Source organism: Mus pahari, chromosome 6, assembly GCF_900095145.1.
Source record: "Mus pahari chromosome 6, PAHARI_EIJ_v1.1, whole genome shotgun sequence".
NCBI lineage: Eukaryota > Metazoa > Chordata > Mammalia > Rodentia > Muridae > Mus > Mus pahari.
The window spans coordinates 71,960,095-71,980,743 of NC_034595.1; the positions used below are offsets into that span (position 1 = coordinate 71,960,095).

The 20,649-nt window shown below is 50.5% G+C and overlaps 1 protein-coding gene across 1 annotated transcript in view; it reads left to right on the top strand.

The window, feature by feature from the left end:
- Positions 1 to 1,056: 1,056 nt before the first annotated feature.
- The window catches only part of Rims3 (regulating synaptic membrane exocytosis 3), a 36,372-nt gene continuing 16,779 nt past the window's right edge, over positions 1,057 to 20,649 (top strand). The window contains exons 1-2 of the mRNA XM_021200309.2: positions 1,057 to 1,373; positions 18,300 to 18,474. The gene's annotated coding sequence lies outside the window, so the exon portion shown is untranslated. The remainder of the gene's footprint in view (positions 1,374 to 18,299; positions 18,475 to 20,649) is intronic.

Here is a 20,649-nt window from a genome sequence, read left to right on the forward strand (position 1 = left end):
TTATTGAACAAGCCAGAGCACAGCCTGTAAGCCATTTTAATAAATCCCCTCCCACATGTGTGCGCATGTGTGTGTGTGTGCGCGCGCGCGTGTCTTCTCTAAATTCTGTCCCTCTAGAGAACCAACACTAATAAAGGGTTCTCACTTGCAGTCCTATTGAAACTGGGCCTGAGGTCTCTTTGGTATCAGGACTGGCCAGCACATTTCCAGGGTTGTTTCTTACTGGAAACCCCTCATGATTGTGGAAACTACAAGTAACTCAAGATATTGTGAAAAATCCTATCAGGACAAAAACTGTCCCAAATTGAAAGGCACTGCCACAGGTGGTGAAGGAGCTAACACGGGTCATAGGCCTGATACTCCAATCCCTTACCTGAAGTCTCAAAGGTACATTGGAAATTCCTTTTTTTTAAAAAAAGGATTACTTTCACTGTGTGTGTGGGTGTGTGTGTGTGTGTGTGTGCACACGTGCTGGAGCCTTCAGATGCCAGAAGAGGGCATCAGATTCCTTGGAGCTGAAGTCACAGTTGTCTGTCTTTGGTGTTGGGAACTGAACTCTGATCTTCAAAAGCAGCATTCTTTTGTAACTGCTGATCTCTCTCTCTCTCTCTCTCTCTCTCTCTCTCCAGAAAATCTTTTACAGCAGGCACTTGAGCAAGTCATTTCTCCTCCGAAAGTTTCCCCCTTTTTTTGGTCTTTAAAATGGACTCTATGTTTGTAAGGTGTTTAGCTTTATTGCTCACCATCTGACGTTCCTTGATCTTTTTCAGAATAGATGGAGGCACCTGGGAGGTGCCCCCAAAGACAAGGAAGGATGAGAAGGAGCAGATTGTGTAGAAGAGTGGACAGGCAAGGGACAGGAGGAGCATCTTAGGGACTTGAGCGGGCCCCCAACCCCTGATTCTTAGAGGTTCACTTCTTCCAGGCCTACTCCTCAAGGATACACCTAGAAGATCAAGATTCCAGAAGCCACGCCCACCCAGGGCCCCGCCCCAATGGCCCCGCCCATCCACTAATCCCGCCCACCAGTCCTAGGCCCCGCCCCTGCCAGGGCCCGCTTCCTCCCGCCAGCCGTGGCTCGGGCTTTGCACCCGGCGGCGACTGAGAACTGTGTGGCGACTGCGGAGCCAGCAGCGCAGGCGGGCGGAGCGGAGCTGTCCGGCCCGGTGGCGGGCGATGCCCCCGTGAGTCTCTGTCGCTGCCCCTCCCCGCCCCGCGTCCCTACCCCTTCGGAGTCCGCGCCCGCTCGGGGCCGGGCCGCGCCTACCGCCGGGTCCGCGGGGCGGGGTCCCGGGGCAGCACCTGCCTCGCCTTGCGGCGCCACTCCGCCAGCGGAACCCCGCTTCAGGCGTGGACCCCGGCCCCACCTCGGGGTAAGTCAGCAGGCCTTGCGCGCCTGCGAGTGGGCGTGGGGAGGGGGCTGCGGTCAGGGGACCACGCCGGGAAGGGGGGCTCCGGCCGGCCGCCGAGCGCTACGTAGGGATGTATGCCAGATCTGGGGGGCGGGGAGGGGGAGGCTCCGCGATGCGCACAACCTGGGATGGCTATGGGGCGGGGGCTGAGCCTGAGGAAACCTGGAAAATGGGGTAGGAACCCTAGAATCTGGAGTACTTTGCTGACGCTCAGGGTTTCACCTGGGGCCCTGTTCTTCAACAGCATTGCTTCGCATGGCATTTTTGCAAAGTGCTTAAAATCCCTCCTGGAAAGGTAGCCTGCCTTTCCCTCTCCTGCCTGTACCCTGGTTGGGAAGCGGCCACTTTTTCCTTCCAACGTGACACCATTGTACCCAGAGAAACACTCCCCTTCTTAGTAAAAAGGAGAGAGGTGGTGCTCACGCAGCTTCGGGGTGAAAGAGGGGGCTTCTGGGAAGCTGGGAAAAAGTGGTCAGGGGCACGATGGGGTGCTTGGCAAGACCCTCCATGGGCTATTCTGGCATCTTGTTCGTTTGGGAGAATAGGTCGCCTTGGCTGGCTGCCTGGTTGCCTGGATCCCAGGCCCCCATTACCTCTGTACAACCCAACCTCAAGGAGTGGGTTTCCCCTCCTAGTATCTCAGAAAGAATGGTCGGTCCATAGCTCTTGTGGTCTCTGGCTAAGGTGGGAAATGTTGTAGCTAAGCCAGAGTAACAAGGGGCCCTAGCTGGCTGTGCCATCAGGGGCCTTCAAGGGCTTGGGCCTGGGGGAATTGATGTGTCCAACCCTGTCTCTAAGGGTGATATCTTCTAGAGAAGGAAGGCAGCTGCTTTTTTATTGCCCTGTTCTCTGCTGGTGATGACTTCTCACTGGGCTTTGGGGCTTGAATGGTGGAAAGAGGGTCTTTCACCAAGAGATTGACAACCCATCTCCACAGTTGCTGCCAGCCACCAATTAGTCCGTAATCACAGTCACGCAGCTACCAACTGTCCCCATAGGCAAGTGAAGAGGATGGCCCAATGGGACACTCTCTGGGCAGGGGCCTGCTGGGGAGGGGTCCATGCAGTTTGTGCTTAAACCAGGTATTCAGGGACTTCTTGGGTTCTCCAGCCATCTGGCCATTTACAAGGGGTAGAGCCCCAGAGCCAATTAAACTTGTCTTCAAACCCTGGCTCTGCTACTTTCTGGCTATGTGATATGAAAGGAATCACCTGCTTTCTCCGAACCTCTTTAGGCAAAACAGTCCTACGGTTTTAGGAGGAGTAAATACAATGGTAGGTTTGAGCAGCTTCTCCCTTAGCCCTCATGAGCTCAGTGGGTAACTGCTGAACTATAAGCAACACTGTGCCAAGCATTTGCTGGGGCAGGCATGCTGGAGCCAGGAGCTGAGGACTCAGCAGGGACCTTAGTCCCTTCCTCCAGGGGATGTGCTCAGTGTAAGTGTTGCTGTCTTAACTGTTCTTGCTCCCTCCTCCTTGCCACTCCTAGTCTCTGGACATTGTTTGGGTTTTACTCTTTGGAGCCCAGGCTTGAAGCTGCTGGCTGACCGAGCACCCCGAGCTGCCGCCACCTCCGCCTCTCTGCTGCTTACCCTGAGCAGTTTCTGAGCTCTGGGCTTGGGGGCAGGGCTGTCAGGGGGTCTGGGTAATGTCTGTCCATAGCTAGAGTAGTAGCTGGCCCTTTAAGGAGTGAAGAAAACAATTATCAGGCCTGGGCATTGCATCAGCTGGAGCCTGGAGGGTCTCAGGGGAGGGGGAGGGAGACTGGTGGTTGATTTCATTAGTGCCACGTGAGAACTCTCACCTGAGTCTGCCCCACTCCCCAGCTGAAGCCTTTTACCCCCAGGTGCTACGCCCCAGGGCTCTCTGACCTTAGGAGCCCTACTTTGGAAGGCTTTTCTGTGTCCCCCACTCTTGTCAGGAGCCCAGGCACAGGGGGTGTAGGGAAGTGCTGACTATGGCAATGGCTCTTGCCACCAGCATTCTGCTGACTTGGGGTGCAGAGCATTTCTCCTACAGCAGTACTTTGCTGATAATGGGGGTGCCTCCCCGATTTGTGTTTGCCTGGCCTGGGGGTGTTTCTCTCACAGTGGGTACAGATGACTTGACCACCAGCCTCTTTTCATGATGGGGCTGTGTGCACAGGGATGTCTGGTACTGGATAGGAGCTCTGTGGGTGAGATGGATTGGTTTTGAGTGGTGAGTCACAAGGGTGTGGGGTCAGTGGCAGAGAAAAGACAAGGGACTTGGGCATCGGACAGAGTAAGGTTCATGTCCTCCACTTGTGATAACTACAGGTTTCCAGCTCACCTCCCTTGCCTCAGTTGGCTTTGGAAAGCAAGAATTATTGCTGGGCTTGGTGGTGCATGGCAATGCCTTGTGGTTGGGAAGGCAGAGGCAGTAGGGTTGTTGTTGCAGGATTAGTCTACATAGCAAAGTCCAAGCCAGACAGGGCTACAGAATGAGACCTTGTTTCAAAACTGAAACTCAAACCAGGTATGCTTTGCATCCTGACTGGCCCAGCTACCTAGAAGGTGCTACTGGGTTAAGTGATGTCAGAATGTGCAGCCAGCCTAAGGCAGGTGATTCTCATCCCTTGCAGGTTTGAACTCTTCACACGTAAGAGTTCAAGATAGCTGAATTAAAAAGAGCCGAGCCTGATGGCACACCCTGTAATCCCAGCGGATGGCAAGTGACTAAACTGAGCCACATAACAAGTTGGAGGCCAGCCTGGGCTACATGGGACCCTGTCTCACACACAAAACAAAACCCAGGGTACCTTTCAAGGTCACTTCACAAGAAACAGGAAAGGGAGGCAGAGGAGGAGCGAGTACTCGTGCCTCTGTGGTCGGACAACACACCAGTCCACCCAGTGCCGTTGGTACAGCAAGCTCTAGGGACCAGGCAGCACCTTGCTCTATGGCAGTCACTCTCTAGCAGGCTCATGGTCTAGGGCAGGTGATTACATAGATGGTGACATGTGCTGAGACTGCAGGTTGCTCCCCTACTTTGAGGTTCTAGAAGGGCTTCCAGAGAGGCTGACCTCTTAGCTGAGCATGGAGGATGCCATGTAGGCGAAGATGCAAGAATGATAGAGGCAACAGTGTTTACAGCTCCTGGTGGTGTCGTGGAGGGGTGTGTGGCAGGAGACAGCCAAGCTCCACAACCCTGGATTAGCGGGATAGGAGAGATGTGAGGATTATCCTAAAGGGTTTTAAGGATTGGAGACAGGGTCAGACTTCCAGAGAGTGTGTGTTTTGGGACCTATGGGCACAAGTGAGCCTCCTCATGAGTGACCTTTTGCCCTCTCTTAGCCCCTCCCTTGAGTAGCAGCAGAGGTGGTACCCAGGGAGCCCTTGTTTATGTGCCTCTTCCCAGGAGGGAGACAGTTCTAGTCTCTCTAGATCCCTCTCTGTGGGCTGAGCCACATCTCAGCCTTGTTGACCGAAGCTCAGCCCTTGGGGCCAGGTTTTCCCAGCCTCTAGGGAGCCAGAGGGTAAGGTGCAGAGGTTTGAAAACTGCTCTGTGTTTGAATCGTAACCCAGCAGTTCATAAGCAGAACAAGACGGTATTTAAACTTGAATGTCATCAACTCTAAAAAACGGGAAGAGGAAAGTGAAAAATCTCGCTGGAAATTGTAGGGCCTGTGTCAGGCCTCACACGAGGGCTAGCGTGGGTGGAATCCTGTGCTTAGTAGGACCTCATACTTTTACATTTTCTGCTGCCACTGTCTGAAAAGAGTGGCTTTGAACAAGGGACCTGAGCTGTCATCTGGCACTAGGGCTTTCATATTACCTAGCTCACAATCCAGAGAGGACGAAGACTTGAACGTAGCTCCTGAGTGGAGGATACCAAGGATAGGGGTGGGGTGGGGGGTAGTGACTCTCTGTGTGAAGGCAGAAGGATATTAATGTCAGTAAGGCTTACATGGTGTTTACCCTATGGTTCCTCTGCTAAGTCCATTATACACCCATTCTCACCACTGAGGAAACAATAATCATCCTCTCCATCGCATAGATGAGGGAACTGAGGGTCTTTGACCACAGCCCCGCAGTTTATCAAGAGGAAGACCTGAGTTTCAAAGACAGGGTATCTATCTGGTAGCAAGACAGCAGGCCTGGGCAGGGAAGTTTCCACCTAGGTTAGGGGCTGTCTGAGCTGAGCCTGGAAGAACTTGGCATTCATTCAATTCATAGGCTCTTACTGTGTAGTCCTGTCTTGCTTGGCTGCTACTTTCAACTTGTGGCAATTCTCCTGTCTCAGTTCCTCAGGTGCCAGAATTATAGACATGCACTGTCATGCTTAGAAGGGAGAACTTGGCTTTACCCAGAGGGATGAAGGGGTACAGAGGAAAGGAGAGCTTTCATCTGGACATTATCTAAACCCAGGGTATGCTCCTTGACTGGGAGAGGGAGATTCAAAGCCAGATGCCTTTGGGATCTGAAAGCTTTTGGCTTCATGATTCTGACAGTCCAAGCCCAGAATGGCTGGCCGCTCTGCTCCCAGGTCCTGCTGTTGCCATGGCACCTGAGTTACACTGGTCCCTCTCTTCACTGCATTGCCCCCTCGCCTGTCTTCCCCAGGTCATCTCACTTACTCTTCTGAATTTAGTCATCTCTTCCATGTTCAGTACCTGATCTTACTGGTCCCTAGACAACACCTAAGGATGGAACCCAGGTCCCCAGCTCCACCCACCTGCACCTGCTCTGCTTTCAGGGTCCCTGGCTTGTCTCTATCACCGTCACCGTCACCCACCCACTTGCTCAAGCTGGAAGCTGGAAATTCTCCTGGACACCTCCCTGTCCTCGCCCCCACAGCCGAGCCTAACAAGCCTTGTTCTCCAGTGTTCCTCTCTCAGGTCAGGTCTGCAGCCCCTCTTCCTGCTCACACCCCCCTTCCAGAGCACTGCTATCTGTCACCTAGACACCGATGACAGCCTCCTACCTGGATTCCTTACACTCTCATGACTGCCCCACTTGCTGTCGTTGGGTAGATGTAGCCAGCATGATCTTCTAAAGATAAATGTTTGATTGTGTCATTTCCCTGCTTAAAACTTCCAGGACTTCTTAGAATAAAATCCAGATTTACTGACGCAGTCTCCAAGGCCCTGTGTGATCTGTTTCTTACCTCCCTTTTTACACCATCTTCTCTCATTCTTTCTTAACCTCCACTGAAGGAGGTTCACACAGACTGTCCTGGATGCACACCTTATCCTGGGGCCCTGCTGACTCTTCCCAAGTGTTACCACAGCAGAGAAGTCTAAAAACTAAACACTTCACATCCATGAGACCACCACTTCCTCCTCCTTTTCCTCTTTCTCTTCCTGTGTGTGTATGTCTCTCTGTGTGTGGTATGGTTCATGCACATGAGTGTGCAAACACACACTATCCATGATGTGGTCTCTCATTGAACTGCAAGCTCATGGTCTTGGCTCTAAGATAACTGGCCAGCAAGATCCTCCCACTTCTAGTCCCTAATCCTGAACAGGTACACACACACTCATGCACACATTTTCTCTCTCTCTCTCTCTCTCTCTCTCTCTCTCTCTCTCTCTCTCACACACACACACACACACACACACACACACACCGCACACATTCACACAGCCATACCTGGCTTTTTATATGGGTGCTGGGATTTGAACTCAGGTCTTCATGCTTGCACAGTGAGCACTTAGAGACTGAGCCTCAGACCCAGGACCTTGTACTTCCTCATGACGCTTGGCACCCTTTACTTGCTTCCCAGTCTCTTTGCTCACCTGAACATTCAGTGGGTCTGGAACCTGTGTTACCTAGCCCTGGCACATAGTAGGTATACAGTGAGTTGGCTGGTGTATGAAAGAGCAAGTACTTCATCCTGATGCGTTCTCAGTGGCCTCTCTACTGCCAGGCCTTCCTTTTTCAATCTTTTCTCCACACATCCCCAGAGTGATCGTTCCAAAACATAGAACTGACCTTGTCACCCCCTGCTACTTAAAATACTTCAATAGCTCCCCATAGCCGGCAGGAAAAAGCCTCAGCTTCTTAGCATGGTATTCAAAGCTCTTTATGATCTGTACCCGACTTTATGTATCTGTCCATCCCCACCTCTCCTGCTTCCGCAGCATGCTTTGAACAACTGGCTGTCTCTCCAGCAGGCCAGGCTGTTTTGTGCCTCTGTGTACCTACACTTGCTCTTCTTCCTGCTATGATGGCTCTCCCGCCCCTCCCCTTGTGTATGACTGTTTGCCCATCCAGTGTGGTTAGCCTACCCTGCCCTCGCCACATCAGTGTCAACACTGCATAAGTGTCTCCTTCCAGTAAGCCTGAAGCTTGGGTTCAGTGTGTGTTTTTAGGGTGTTCATCCTTATATCTCCAGTAGCTTCTCTTCTGTCTTAATTAGGAAAAAGTAGGCAAACCAGCTTTAGTAATAAAGGTTTGTTACAGGTAATGGGGTATGGGGTATGGCGGTGTGGACAGATGGATGAACAGACATCACGAGTCTAGGGAGGCGGGACCTGGAAGGCCAGGAGAATTTGAATCTTCATTCTCTGCATCCTGCTGGCTGCCTTTGCCTATCTGTCCCCTGACTGGATTCTGGTATCATGACTCTGGATTTTGACCATGCTCAGAATTAGCACCTAGGCTTGGCAGATCTAAGTCCAAATTCCCAGGAGAAGATCTGATTGGCTCTGAGGGAGTTAGGTGCTGCTCTGAATCACTCACCTTTAATCTGCTGGGAGGGATCACCAAGTCAGACATAAACGAAGCTCCTGGAACCTCCTTCAGGTGTGTGTATGTCACTGTTAGCCAGGCAAGTGCTGTAGAAGATATCTGCTATGTGTTTACGGTGGAGCAGGCAGGTGGGCAGACAACCTTCTATGCAGACAGTGCCTAGAGAAAGGAGGCCTGGAATTGTGACTTAAAGGGAAATAATTCCAAGGTAATAGTGGCTAGGGTAGGCACTGAAGAACTTGTCACATGTGGTTCAGAGCCCAAGCACAGATAGAAGGTATGGGATGATGGATTTCTCCACTTTGGAATGGGATGAGGCAAGGTCTGAGCACTTAGAGCTGTATTTCATCATAGTCTCCCTCCAGTGCTAGGGATCAGTTCCAGGGCCTTGTACACACTAAACAAGTCGCCATCTACCAAGCTACATCCTTAGTACTTGACTTTTTGAGACACTGTCTCACCATTTAGCCCAGGTTGGTTTCAAATTCACATTCCTCTTGCCTCAGCCTCCCAACTGGCATTGAAACACCACACCAACCAGAATTATCTTCCCTCTTAAATCATACTCATCCTTTAAGACTGAACTTACCAGTAGTAACACACATTTAATCCCAGCACTCAAGTGGCAGAAGAAGGTGGCAGATCTCTGAGTTCACAAGGCTAGCCTGGGCCACAGAGTGAGTTCCAGGACAGCCATAGCTACACAGAGAAACCCTGTCTAAAATAATGATAATAGTAATACTACTAATACTACTAATACTATAATTACTATTATATATTATATATAATACAATTTAATAATATCATTTCCTTTCCTCAGTGAAGAACCATCTCGTGCCTGTCTTACCAGCTAGTCATTCTTGACCTGTGTTGATTTTGCTCTTCCTACTTTCCTAGTAATAAACCATTTGACACTTATTCTATACCAGGCACCATCCACATGGTTCCGTTATGTTTTAAAGATACAGATGTGCTGTTATTTTGCCCATTTTGAAGACAGGGAAGCTGAAGTTTGGAGAGGTAGTGCTAATGTAGAGATGCTCTGCTGTATAACTCCAGGGCAAAACTCCTACTCTTGGCTACTTGCGCCTGCCTGTTTGCTCTTTGGGGTTGTGAGAGCCCTATAAGCATATGCCAGTACCCATCCTTCTGCCTTTCCCATTGCCCAAACCCAGGATCACCCAGAGTGAGGGTGATGTCATCTGTGTGGGTGTCAGATCTCCTGCTAGTGGATCTGCTTTGTGGAGCTGTATGACTGTGGGCAAGTCTCTTAGCCTGTCTGGGTCTCTTCTTAAAAATGCAGATTAAAATTCCTGCTGTGAGTTTCATCTTAGTTGGAGGACTATAGTGACAAATTATAAATAGGAAAAACTAACCTTGAGCAATTTCTCTTCTAGAAATTTGTATTTATTTGTGTGTGTGTGTGTGTGTACACACAGTAACACATATGTGGAGGTCAAAGGACAATGCGTGGAAGGAAGTTCTCTCTACCTCCCACCATGTGGGTCTTAGGGATCAAATTCAGGTCATCAGGCTTGGTGGTAGGCACCTTTACCTGCTGAGTCACCTCATCAGCCCCAAGTGGAGCAATTCATATAAAATGGTTATTCCAGAATGGGTGGCAGGTGGCAACAGGGTGCCAGCCGGCAGCTGTGCTCAGCTCCTTTGAGAGGAAGGCAAGGTGGGTGGGCTTCCCATCTGGTAGAATGGCACCCTTAGTGGGACCCAAGATGATGTGCAGGGACTCCCAGATTTGCTGTGGTATAACCTCAACTTACTTGGTGAGAACATTAATTTTATCTCAACTCTAGCATGTCCAGGGTCACCTCAGGGAGAATGAGTTTGTATAGTTGTGAATGTCTCTCAAAACTCTCCAGTCCCTCCCCGCTTTCTCTCAGAGAGATCTCAGATAGGGTTGAACGCTATGGTTGGAAACTCCGTGCAGCTGAACTGGAGTAACAGATCTTTGCTTGTTTGGTTTGGGTTTTTGAGACAGGATCTCACGCTCCCTGGGCTGACCTGGCATTTACTCTGAAACCCAGGCTGGCCTCAAACGTCTGGTGTCATACTGCCTCCACCTCTCTGGTGCTGGGGTTACAGTGTAAGCTGCCAGGTTTGTACAATTAGATTCATTTCTTCTGAGTGCATGAGTAGGTGATTGGGCACATGCCACCGTGTACGAGTGGAGATCAGAGGACAACTGTGGGAGTCCGTTCTCCTCCTACCACGGGGGTCCCAGAAACTGAACTTCAGCCATTAGGGTTGGAGGCAGGGGATTTTTATCCATAGAGCCGACTCAACAGCCTATAACATTGTTGTTTTACTTATGTTTACAGTATTTTCCTAGTTATTAAAGGTGACATTGACTTTTCTGTTTATAGTAGCAATAGAATTTCTATTTAAAATAATTCATTTAAGTTGAAAGTGTCAATTTAAAGAACAGGACAGGAGACTGGGGTTTGGCAAGAATCATCAATGTGGTGCACTGATGTGTGGAGAATGTGGTACACTGATGTGTGGAGAATGCAGAGTTGTGGTGGGGCAAGGAGTCAGAGCTGTGCACCTTTTGCCTACGGAATCTTGGAAGTTGTCCCTCCCATCTGCCTAAAAATATTGAAGGTTTTTCCTGCTGTGTTGGCCTGCTCTCCTCTGCTTGTTCTGTGCTCGGGCTCTCCTCCTCCTCCTCCTCCTCCTCCTCCTTCTCTTCCTAGTCTTCCTCCTTCTCCTCCTTCTCTCCCTAGTCTTACTCCTCCTCTTACTCTTCCCTCTCCTCCCTTTCTTTCTTTTTGGTGGTTCTGGGGATCAAACCCAGGTCTTCACACATGCTTTCTCCTGAGCTACCCCACCAGCCCTGGCTTGGGCTGTTCCTTGGTTTTATTTTGGGTTTTTGTTTGTTTTGGAGGAGTGGTTATGCTTTGAGACTCTTGCAGTGATCTTACCGCAGACAAGAGAATTTGTGTACAGTCCCCAAAACCTGTTTGAAAGGGCCTGTTGGTGTTGAGATGTCTGGATGGGGTCAGGAGAGACTCTCGTTCCATACCAGGACTTGGGGTAGTGTGGTAGATGGGCTCCAACATCATGCTCCTCCTGTCTCCATACACAGCACTGACTTCGTAGCTCCCTAGGAGCCTGGAGCCCCAGGCTGCAGTGAGGCTTTGGGAGTTGCAGGCAAGGGAAACAGTCCTCAGAGCTTCGTGTCCCAGAGCTTGGAGCCCTAGGACAACAGAGCTAAGGGGCTTTGGATTCTCCAGGGTCTCCATTTCCCAACTCCTTCTTCTACATACCTCTTTGTGCCTATTTGTCCCTGAGGGTTGGACTGCAGCGACCAAAAACACCTCAGAAACTAGGTTTCTCTACAGGGCTCAAGTCCAGAGCAGAGACTGCAGAAGGGAAGGAGGAAAAGAGAGGGGTCTGTCTGTGTCCTGCCTAGTCACATGCACAGCTTGTGCACCTTGCCCTGGGCACCAGGAAAGTAGGAACCTGGGCAGAGCGTGGGTGTGTACTGTGTATCTATGAAGAGATGGGGTCACTGTCAAACCATATTTTGTGTGTGTGTGTGTGTGTGCGCGCGCGTTTTCACATATATGTGTTAAGATAGTATGCGCAGTTCACTGGCCCTCATGTGATATGTCTTAGGTTCTGTGAGGAAGTTTTCATGGGTCATTTGAATTTTCATGTGTGTGTGTGTACGTGCACATGCAGATCTAATGGGTGGGATGTGTATGTAGGTCTGTGGTCATTGCATTTCTGATGTGTGTAATGGATGTCAGTGATGCATAATGATGTGTGTCTGTGCACATGTTTGTGCTCTGTGAATACTTGTTCTTCATGCTTGAGTGCCCTGTGTGGTAGCTTGCATGCTGGGTGTGGTTGTGCTTAATGTTTGTGTATGTGGCCTTCTTTGAGCAGTGTGTGTCTAGCTCTGGGTGAAGGTGTTTGTTTCACAGGTCTGAAAGAGACTTGGGGATGAAGGAAGAGAGGCTGCCTCTGTCTGTGACCAGGTCAGCTGAAGCTATGCTGGATATGAGAGGAAGGTCCCCAGGGTGGGCAGTGGGCACAGCGGCGGCGCCTTCCGGCTTGGTGCAGAGCTGGTAACTGGAGCCCCTTCCCTCCATGAAATATTGATCAGCTTGGAAGGCAGCCCTGATCAGGGGAGGGGCAGGCAGGAGTGCGCGCTGGCCGCTGTCCTTGGTGCTGCTGCCCTGCTGAGCCTCTTTGCTCAAGCGGGAGCTACCTAGGGAAAGGCTTTGAGCCTAACACCATTAGCATTCCCTCTGCCCCGTGAAGAGTTTACCTGTCTCTGCCAGGACACTCTGTGGGTTTTTTTGTAGATGGGGGAGCGTGGGAAGCAGGTGAGTGTTTTGCTGAGACAGGTATTCAGGGTGTTTGCCTCAGGTTGGTCCTAGTTTACACATGTCTATAGTACTCACCAGACTGTTAATAGTACCCGTGTCTATTCTCACAGGGGTCCTGGTGATGATAAACGATGTGCATACCTGCTGTAAGATAGAGTCAAACACCTATTCCCCTGTACCTCTGGTCTGCCTGGGAGTTCTGTGGCCATGTAGGCAAACTTTACATGTGCTTGGGGGTGCAGAAATTGTTTTTTTGTTTTTGTTTTTGTTTTTTTTTTTGTTTTGTTTTTTTGTTTTGTTTTTTTGGTTTTTTTTAGTGCTGGACTGAGGTGGACTAAGTGTTTGGGAGCCTCATGGCCCCTGTGATCCTACTGCATCCCAGGCCATTCCCAGACTATCAGATCCTTCCCTGCCAATCCAAATTCTACCTTCCTGTCAGATATGGTGATAGCCAACTGTAATCCTAGATGTTTGGGTAAAAGGTTGCAAGGCCAGCCTTGTCTATATAGCAGGATCCTATCCATACAGTCAATTCATCAATTAGTGTCCCCTTTGGCTTCTTTTGCTTCTGAGGCAGACCTCTCTGTGGTCTCTACAGTGAGGTGGTATAGGATTATCCAACTGTATTCTCAAGGCATCTTTTCTGAGTTTGCCTTTTTTTAATGCACTCTGGAGGCAGAGGCAGTCATATATCTGAGTTCTAGGCCAGCCTGGTAGACAGATGGAGTTCCAGGACAGCTAAGGCTATACAGAGAAACCCTATCTCAAAACAAAACAAAACAAAATAAAAATCAACCAAACAACATCAAAAGAGAGACATGAGCTCACTCTGCAGCACAGGCTACCTTGAACTCATGGGATTCCTTGTGCCTTGGGCTCCCAAATGTTGGAATTGCAGGCCTGAAGAGCTCAGTGGATCTGCTTCCTGCCCAGTGTCTCCTATACCCATAAACTGCAGTGTTGGCTTAGGCTCCTTGTGACCCATTTTCGCCTTTGGCCAGGTTTGTCCTCAGGGACCTCAGGCTCTGCGGAGGGCACCGCACATCTCCATCTTCCCTATAAATCAGCATGGAGTCCATTTACTGCCTTCTCCAAAATGTGTCTCTCCACTCCCTCTAGTGACCCCCGGAGCCCCCCCTGACTCATGCCTACCCTCTCCTCTTCCCTCACGCAGGGCAGCGGTATAGTCCTTCCATACCCTCTACCCTCACGCAGGGCAGCAGTGTAGTCCTTCCAACCTGTATGGGGCGGCCGTTCTCCCCACCGGCCGGTTTCCGATTCTTCACGAACTGCCAGATTGATCTCTGGGAAACATGGTGCTTAAATCGTGTTAGATTTCATTCCTATGGGATTAAGAGACATGCTTCTGAGCGCCACAGTCGGGGCCCCTCACTGACTGCTTGTAAGCACTCTTTCCAGTCTCCTCTTCCCCGTCGTGTTTACCCTCTCTTCTGCTATGCTCTGCTTTTGAGCCTCTGAACATGCCTGTTCCGTGGACCTTCCCAGTGGTTCCCACTCTTTTCCTGTCTTCCCATGCCCACCTATCTTCTGCTCTGCTCTGCTCCATACTTCTTCCTGATGCTATCTCTGGTTCTCCCCATCCTACGGTGTTCTTTCTTTTTACGGAGCACCCAGAGTTTTCCCTTGGCATCTCCGGTCCATGAGTCCTGAGACCATGGTCCACAGGCCAGTAGCAAGCTGGTGAAAACTACACAATCCAGGCTCCATCTGTGAGGCCTAGAGTCAGAATTGCATTGCAGCACGATCTGTAGGTGATTTGTGTCGGCGTCTGAGCCTGAGAAGCACTTGTCTGTATGTTCATTGAGTATACTGTTTGTATTGATGCATGGCCCATCGCCAGGATATGGGAGGATAATCTCTGGTGCCAAGTTTAGCACCATCAGGTGATGGCTGCCATGTTGGCTAGATTCCACAGTCTGTGGTGGAGGAGTGGATAGTGGAGATGGCCAGGAAGACTGTGTAGCCTTCCCACCTGGACTCTCTACCTGCCCAGGCCTGAGCTCCAGCTCTGTAACTGTGCAGACAGTACTCTGGCAACCCAAGGAGGAGCCTATTAATCCATAGACAGCAGTCCTCAAGCATGGAGCAGAACTTGTCCTGTCTCAGAACACACATGGGTGGGAATGTCTGTTATTTTAGCACATGGGTGGAAATGTCTGTTATTTTAGCATATGTTTTGGAAAGGAAAATATTTATTGTTTTTTTCCCTTTATTATAGCATTAATGCGGTTTCTAAAGTAGTAGCTTTAGAAAACACAATATGTCACATGAAGAAAATAAAACTGACTCATGGATCCTCTCTCCATTGGCGTTCATTTAGTACTTTTGGTTGCCATTCATTCTTGCAGTAAATATTTACAGAGCCCTGCTATGTTGTCAGACCCATGCCAGGTCCTGGGATTTAGGGTGAAGAACACAGTTCCTGTTCTTAAGCAGCTCACAGCCTGAGGCTGGGTATGGAAGACAGGCACTGAACAAGTTACAGACTGCGGTATATTCATTTCCCAGGGCTGCTGAGACAAAATAGCACAAAGAAGACAGCCCAGAGCAGCCTGGCTCTGTTCTCCCACAGCTCTGGAGGTTGGGAGTTGGAAATGGAGGTGTCTGGCAGGTCGATTCCTGGTGGCTACTAGCAGTCCTTGGCTTGTTGACTCCAGTCTAGACTTATATGCCCTTCTTCCTTTGCCTCTGTTCAGTGCTGTCTTCCTGCAAGGGATATAAGCTGGAGTAGGGACAACCCCACCCTCACCACCTTTCAGGATGACTTTAATCACATCTGCAAAGATCACACTTTCAGTTAAGGCCACACTCAAAGAACAGGGCCTCAGGACTTTTAACTGTAACATTCAGGGGATGACCAGAGTGCTGGAGCAGCAAGAGGGAACTGACTTTGCTCTGGAAGATTGCTAGGAATGATGACCTTCACAGGGGACCTGAGGGGAGAGCAGGAATCAGGTAGGCAAGGGGGCGGGGGACAGACAAGCACGCAGTTCTTAGAACATGGCAGTAGGGGGAAATGTAGAAGAGTATTCCAGGTAAACAGAGGAGACACAGTGGCACTTGTGAAGAATGAAGAGAAGTTAGTTTGGTCCTATTACAGGATAGGGCAAGAAGCCAGGATGTAGTGGGACTATGGGGGCAAGTCAGGGACTGAAGTCAGGGCCAGGTGAAGTATATGAGATGGTTGGGGTCAAGCAAAGGGGTGGGGTTCATCCTGTGTAAAGACCATCTCTTTCTGTGACTGACCATCCTGGAGGCTGAGTTGCTCTAAGTTTCTGTTCTGAGGGAATACACAGAGCCATGTCCTCGGGAGTCCCCTGGCTAGGAGAAGATACCAGTCAGCTCTGAGCCTGGAAGGAAGCAGGAGGTGGCCTTTGCTTTCCATGTGCCTGTTCCCGGCCCAGAGTCTGCTGGACCTGTGAGGAAGGACACTGAGCCCTTGGGCTCCATGAGGGAGGCACGTGATCACTGCACCCTGCATTAGTGTGAGGGCTGTGATGGAGTACATGTCCAGGTCCTGGGTGGTGCTCTAAGGCGAGAGACCCAGATGATGGGAAGACACAGATCTCTCAGGAATAGTTTCAGTGCTCTGCTTTCAGAGACTGTCTGGAGTTTGGTGCCTTCCGTCATAGGAAGGCCTATGGGTCTCAGCTCATCCCTCAGAGAGCTGTTCCTCTTCCATGTGTGATGGGAGAGGACCCCAACCTTACCCAAAGGCTGCCTGTAACTGCCTCCTCGCCTGGGCTGGGTGGGCCAGTCTGGGTGGAGGAGAAGTGGGTCAGCTGGTAGCCATGGTGACAGCAGCTGCTCCCTGCCAGCTTCCCATCTCTTTACCACAAACCTCACAGATGAGCTTCTTTGTCCGGTCTAGCAGAGATGGGGCCAGGAGATTGGGGGTTGAAGTGTGTATGAGTGTGTATGTGTTCAAGCTCATGCAAGAGCCTGCTTCAAGCTGGTGTATGAGCCTCAGCCTAGGGAGCCAGCCTTAGGATAACACATGTCTTGCTTTCCTGCCAATGGAAGCAAGGGGCTTTGCTCTTGCTCTTCTGACTGGGCAGGGCCAAGGGGAGGAGACACTGCATGAGACTGTATGAGGTGTGTACACAGACTCTGAATAGCTGTGTGGCTGCTTCTGCGTGTCTTTGGGTGAGTGTCTTGGTTGGGGCATGTGCATATCCATGCACACATGTATCTCTGTCTCTAAAACGTGGGTAGCAGCTTTGTGGGTCCGTATGATGCGCTCTCTCTCTCTCTCTCTCTCTCTCTCTCTCTCTCTCTCTCTCTCTCTCTCTGTGTGTGTGTGTGTGTGTGTGTTGGGAGTGTTGTTGTCTGGAAAGACAGAGGTCTCCACCCTAGGAGATTAGGTGAGGTTTGCTCCCCGCCCTGGCAGCCTGTGCCTCTTGGACTAGCCTGCCTCACCCACCACACACCAACCCGTCATCTTCCCACCGCTCCCTAAGTAGAGGAAGGAGGGGCTAGACTTAGGTCCTCTACCAGGGTGTGAGGCAGGGTTCTTAGGCACCAGCCCCAGCATCTAGCACAGGCTCTAGATAGATGCTGACATAGCTACCCACCATCACAACTGAGAGGTGCATATGTCCCCCCCACACCTAGAGTGGTGGTTGGGGGTGATCTTATTAGCCCCTGGACCTCCCTCTGAACACCCAGCAAACCGACCCTGGAAAAGTGTTCACCATGTTCCAGGCACTGTCGTTCTCAGCAAGCAGGTAACTGCCCAGCTGGGCAGCGCGCACATACCAATCTTGTTTTGTAACCTTTTATCTAACCCTTCTAGAACAGAGCCCATGTGGTCATCCCCCTGTAGGGAAGAGGAGCCATGTGCTGGGGGTTGAAGGTAGAAACTCTAGACTCTGCTTATGAGTGGCAGGCCTGGCTATCACTGCCTAGCTCCTGAGTGCGTGCTTTTTGATTTTTTGTTTGTTTTGTTTTGTTGTTTGTTTTGTCTTTTTCCATCAATTCCTGCTGGACCGTCTGACCCCAGCTGACCCATAGTCAGCTGGGAAAGCTGGGTAGGTCTAGGTGGTCATCAGATTCTTCTTGGAAGACATGGACGGCTTGGCCTCTGGGCAACTTTCTCAGAGTTAGGAGTGCCTCCCAACCCAACTGCTGGTTATGGCACTGGACCTATGGCAGTGGTTCTCAAGCTGAGGGTCTGGACCCTTTCACAGGGGTCACCTAAGATCATCAAAAACCACAGGTATTTACACTGTGATTCAGAACAGTAGTGATGTTACAGTTATGAAGTAGCAACAGAATATTTTATGGTTGGGGGTCACCACAGCGTGAGGAGCTGTATTAAAGGGCTGCAGCATTAGGAAGGTTGAGGACCACTGGTCTAAGGGACAAAGGTAAAGGGGATGTATACCAAGAGCAGACAGAGGATGGGCCCAGGGCTCCTGAGCATTCTGGTCTGCATGAGTCCTTCATTATTAGAGACTATATGGTGGCACCTGCCTGCCATCCCACTTAGGATTTGAAGGCTGAAGGGTCAGGAGTTCAAGGTTGTCCTTAACTATAATGAGTTGGAAGTCAGCCTGGGCTGCTTGCGACCATGTCTCTAAGGCAGATGGAGCTCTGAGTTTGAGGCCTCGAAAAACAAAACAAACAAACAAAAAGCAAAACAAGAAGAGGAAATAAAATCTGAACACTGGAAGGATTTGTTCAGTATCCCACAGCTGTCTTCAGCGTCTGTGTTTCCCTTCCAGCCACTGCTAGGATTCTCCAGGGACAGAGGCCTCAACTTGCTGTCTTTTTGTGCTCAATTCTGTTTCCTTACAGACTCTGTCATCACATTTCTTCTCCCTGGAAGCCTGCCCTGATTGCCTTTACCTCCTTTTCTGAAAATTGGTATCTCAGCAGAAGTGAAGCTTTGTGCGGATTCCCTAGGGGGTGTGCTGTTGAGAGAGCACAGCCCCTTGTGATGCGGAGCACCACACTCAGACTCAGCAGCTTGGTGAGTTTAACCTTTCCTTCTAGGTGAGAGGGAGGGGGGATGGGAACTCCTGACGGGTGATGGGAATCTGGGCTTTGGAAGAAGGGCTGGAGGACGGCCTTGGATGTATCTGTCTTCCATTCCAAGCCTTGATCTCCCCTCACCGATGCTGAAAGGATGGAGTAGTGAGGGCATGACAGATTGGGCTCAGAGGCTGCTCTCCTGAGCTGGCGCTGGAGCACTGTGTTGAGGGCCTTCTGAGGTCTGTCAGGCCTCGGGGAACAAGGTGGACTATTGATGTCTGCTGTAGGCAGATAGTGGGGAAAGATGAATGAGCCTCCATCACTTGCAGTCCTTTCCTGCATAATGGTACAAGCATCCTGGGATGAGGTCCCTGGGCCTCCATGTTGTAAGAGTAGGTGGTCAGTTCATCTTGAGCTTTTGGGTACTTCATTGATTGCCAAGGAAAACTGCTTGTATAGTTAGCCACATTGTCAAGGGTGCAAAGGGCTTGGTTGGTTCAACTCCCAGGGCAGAGAAGGAAGTCCTAGTCCCATTCCTGGGTATCTCCTATTGGAACCACCTCCTCTGCTGCTGTGTAGTGAGTGGGCATCATTGCAGAACACTACTGAGTGAGGTCTTTGCAACTTAAGAAGCCCACAAGAGGGTCAAGACCTTGAGGTGTCATGAACTGGGCAGGGAAAGAGCCTGCCTGCGCAAGCAGGGGGATGCTTGATAGGACCTTGATAGGATGTAGTTCATTCGGCGATCATTGCATTCATCAGTATGCAACATACTATGTTCTGGGTTCTATTAGGGCCTCATTATACCCCGGTTCTGCCACCTTCCCTTCCAAATCCTTGCGATTTGATGGCTCAGGGGGTTGCAGTGCAATGGAGTAACTTCTTCTGGGGCCCAATGTGATTGGCCCTGTGTCTCTGGCTCCCTGCAGAGAAGCCTGAGAGACATGTTATTGTTACCATCTTATCCCATGGCTCCTTGTTTTGAGACAGAGTCTGACGTAGCCCAGGCTGGTTCCAAACTAATGGAACTATGGATGACCTTGAACTTCTGGTCCTCTTGTCTCTACATCCCAAGTGCTGAGGTGAGGTTACAGGTGTGCCAGCTAGACAAGCACTCTGCCAGCTCTGTGAGCTCTGTTCTGAGCCCCATAAGCCCCAGTTCTGCCCCAGCCTACAGCATGTAGTCTCACATTCAGTTTCTTCGACAAAAGGACTGTCCCAGAGCACCTGATATGACACCCTCCATTTAACACAAAGATGAAGAAACCAAGACCCAGAAAAGAAGACAAGAGGAACCTGCTTCTTCTGACCCACATCCTGATGCCCAGCCCTCCCAGGTTTCTGTAGGAAGACTTGTGCCCATGACCTTAGGCCTAGCACTTTGCATGTGGCTCCTCCTGCCTTCTTAAGGAGTAGTCTGCACACTTGGATCACCTAAACACTCATTGGTTCTAAAGAAGGGTGCTTGAAGATGAGAACGTGGCTCTTTATGGTAGAGCCCTGGATGTCAGTCTGCTTGTCAGTCCATTTATTATTCACGAGGAAACATGAGCTCCCAGGTTGGCACGGTCTGGAATTCTGTCCCTTCTCACCCCTCAAGTGTCCTGGAGACTCACCAGGGACATGTTTGCTTTTCTACTTACAATCTAGGATCTCTGCCCTTTAAATGCTCAGCTTGGGAAGCTTGGAGTTTATCATTGTAGATACTTTCCTTGCAGTTTTCTCAAAGAACCCGGAGACTCAGGGTGGACAGAGAGGCAGGGGCTGCTGGGCATGTAGGCCTCTTTATAGACTCAGGAGACCCAGGTTCTAATCCAGGCTGTGCCACTTCCTAGCAGAGTGGGACAAACTGTTCTGCTTCTCTGAGACTCGCTGCACTCATCTGCCATGAAGAGATAACAAGGCATCTAGAAAAGCTACTGTAGTGGGCAAATTAGACTCACACTGTGGCAGAGTCACAGCATCAGATAAGCCCTGTCCCATCTTCCACCAGAAGACTGTACAGATACCCCCCAACCCACGCAGACTGGCACAAGAACTGGAAACTAAAGAGAAGAGATTACCACAGGCCACGGAGACTTTCCATTAGCTCTAAGGCTGATGGGGGATGGAGAAATCCAACCCCAGAATCTGTAGCACCACCGAGGACAGCAGTCCCCACAGCCCGAGAAGG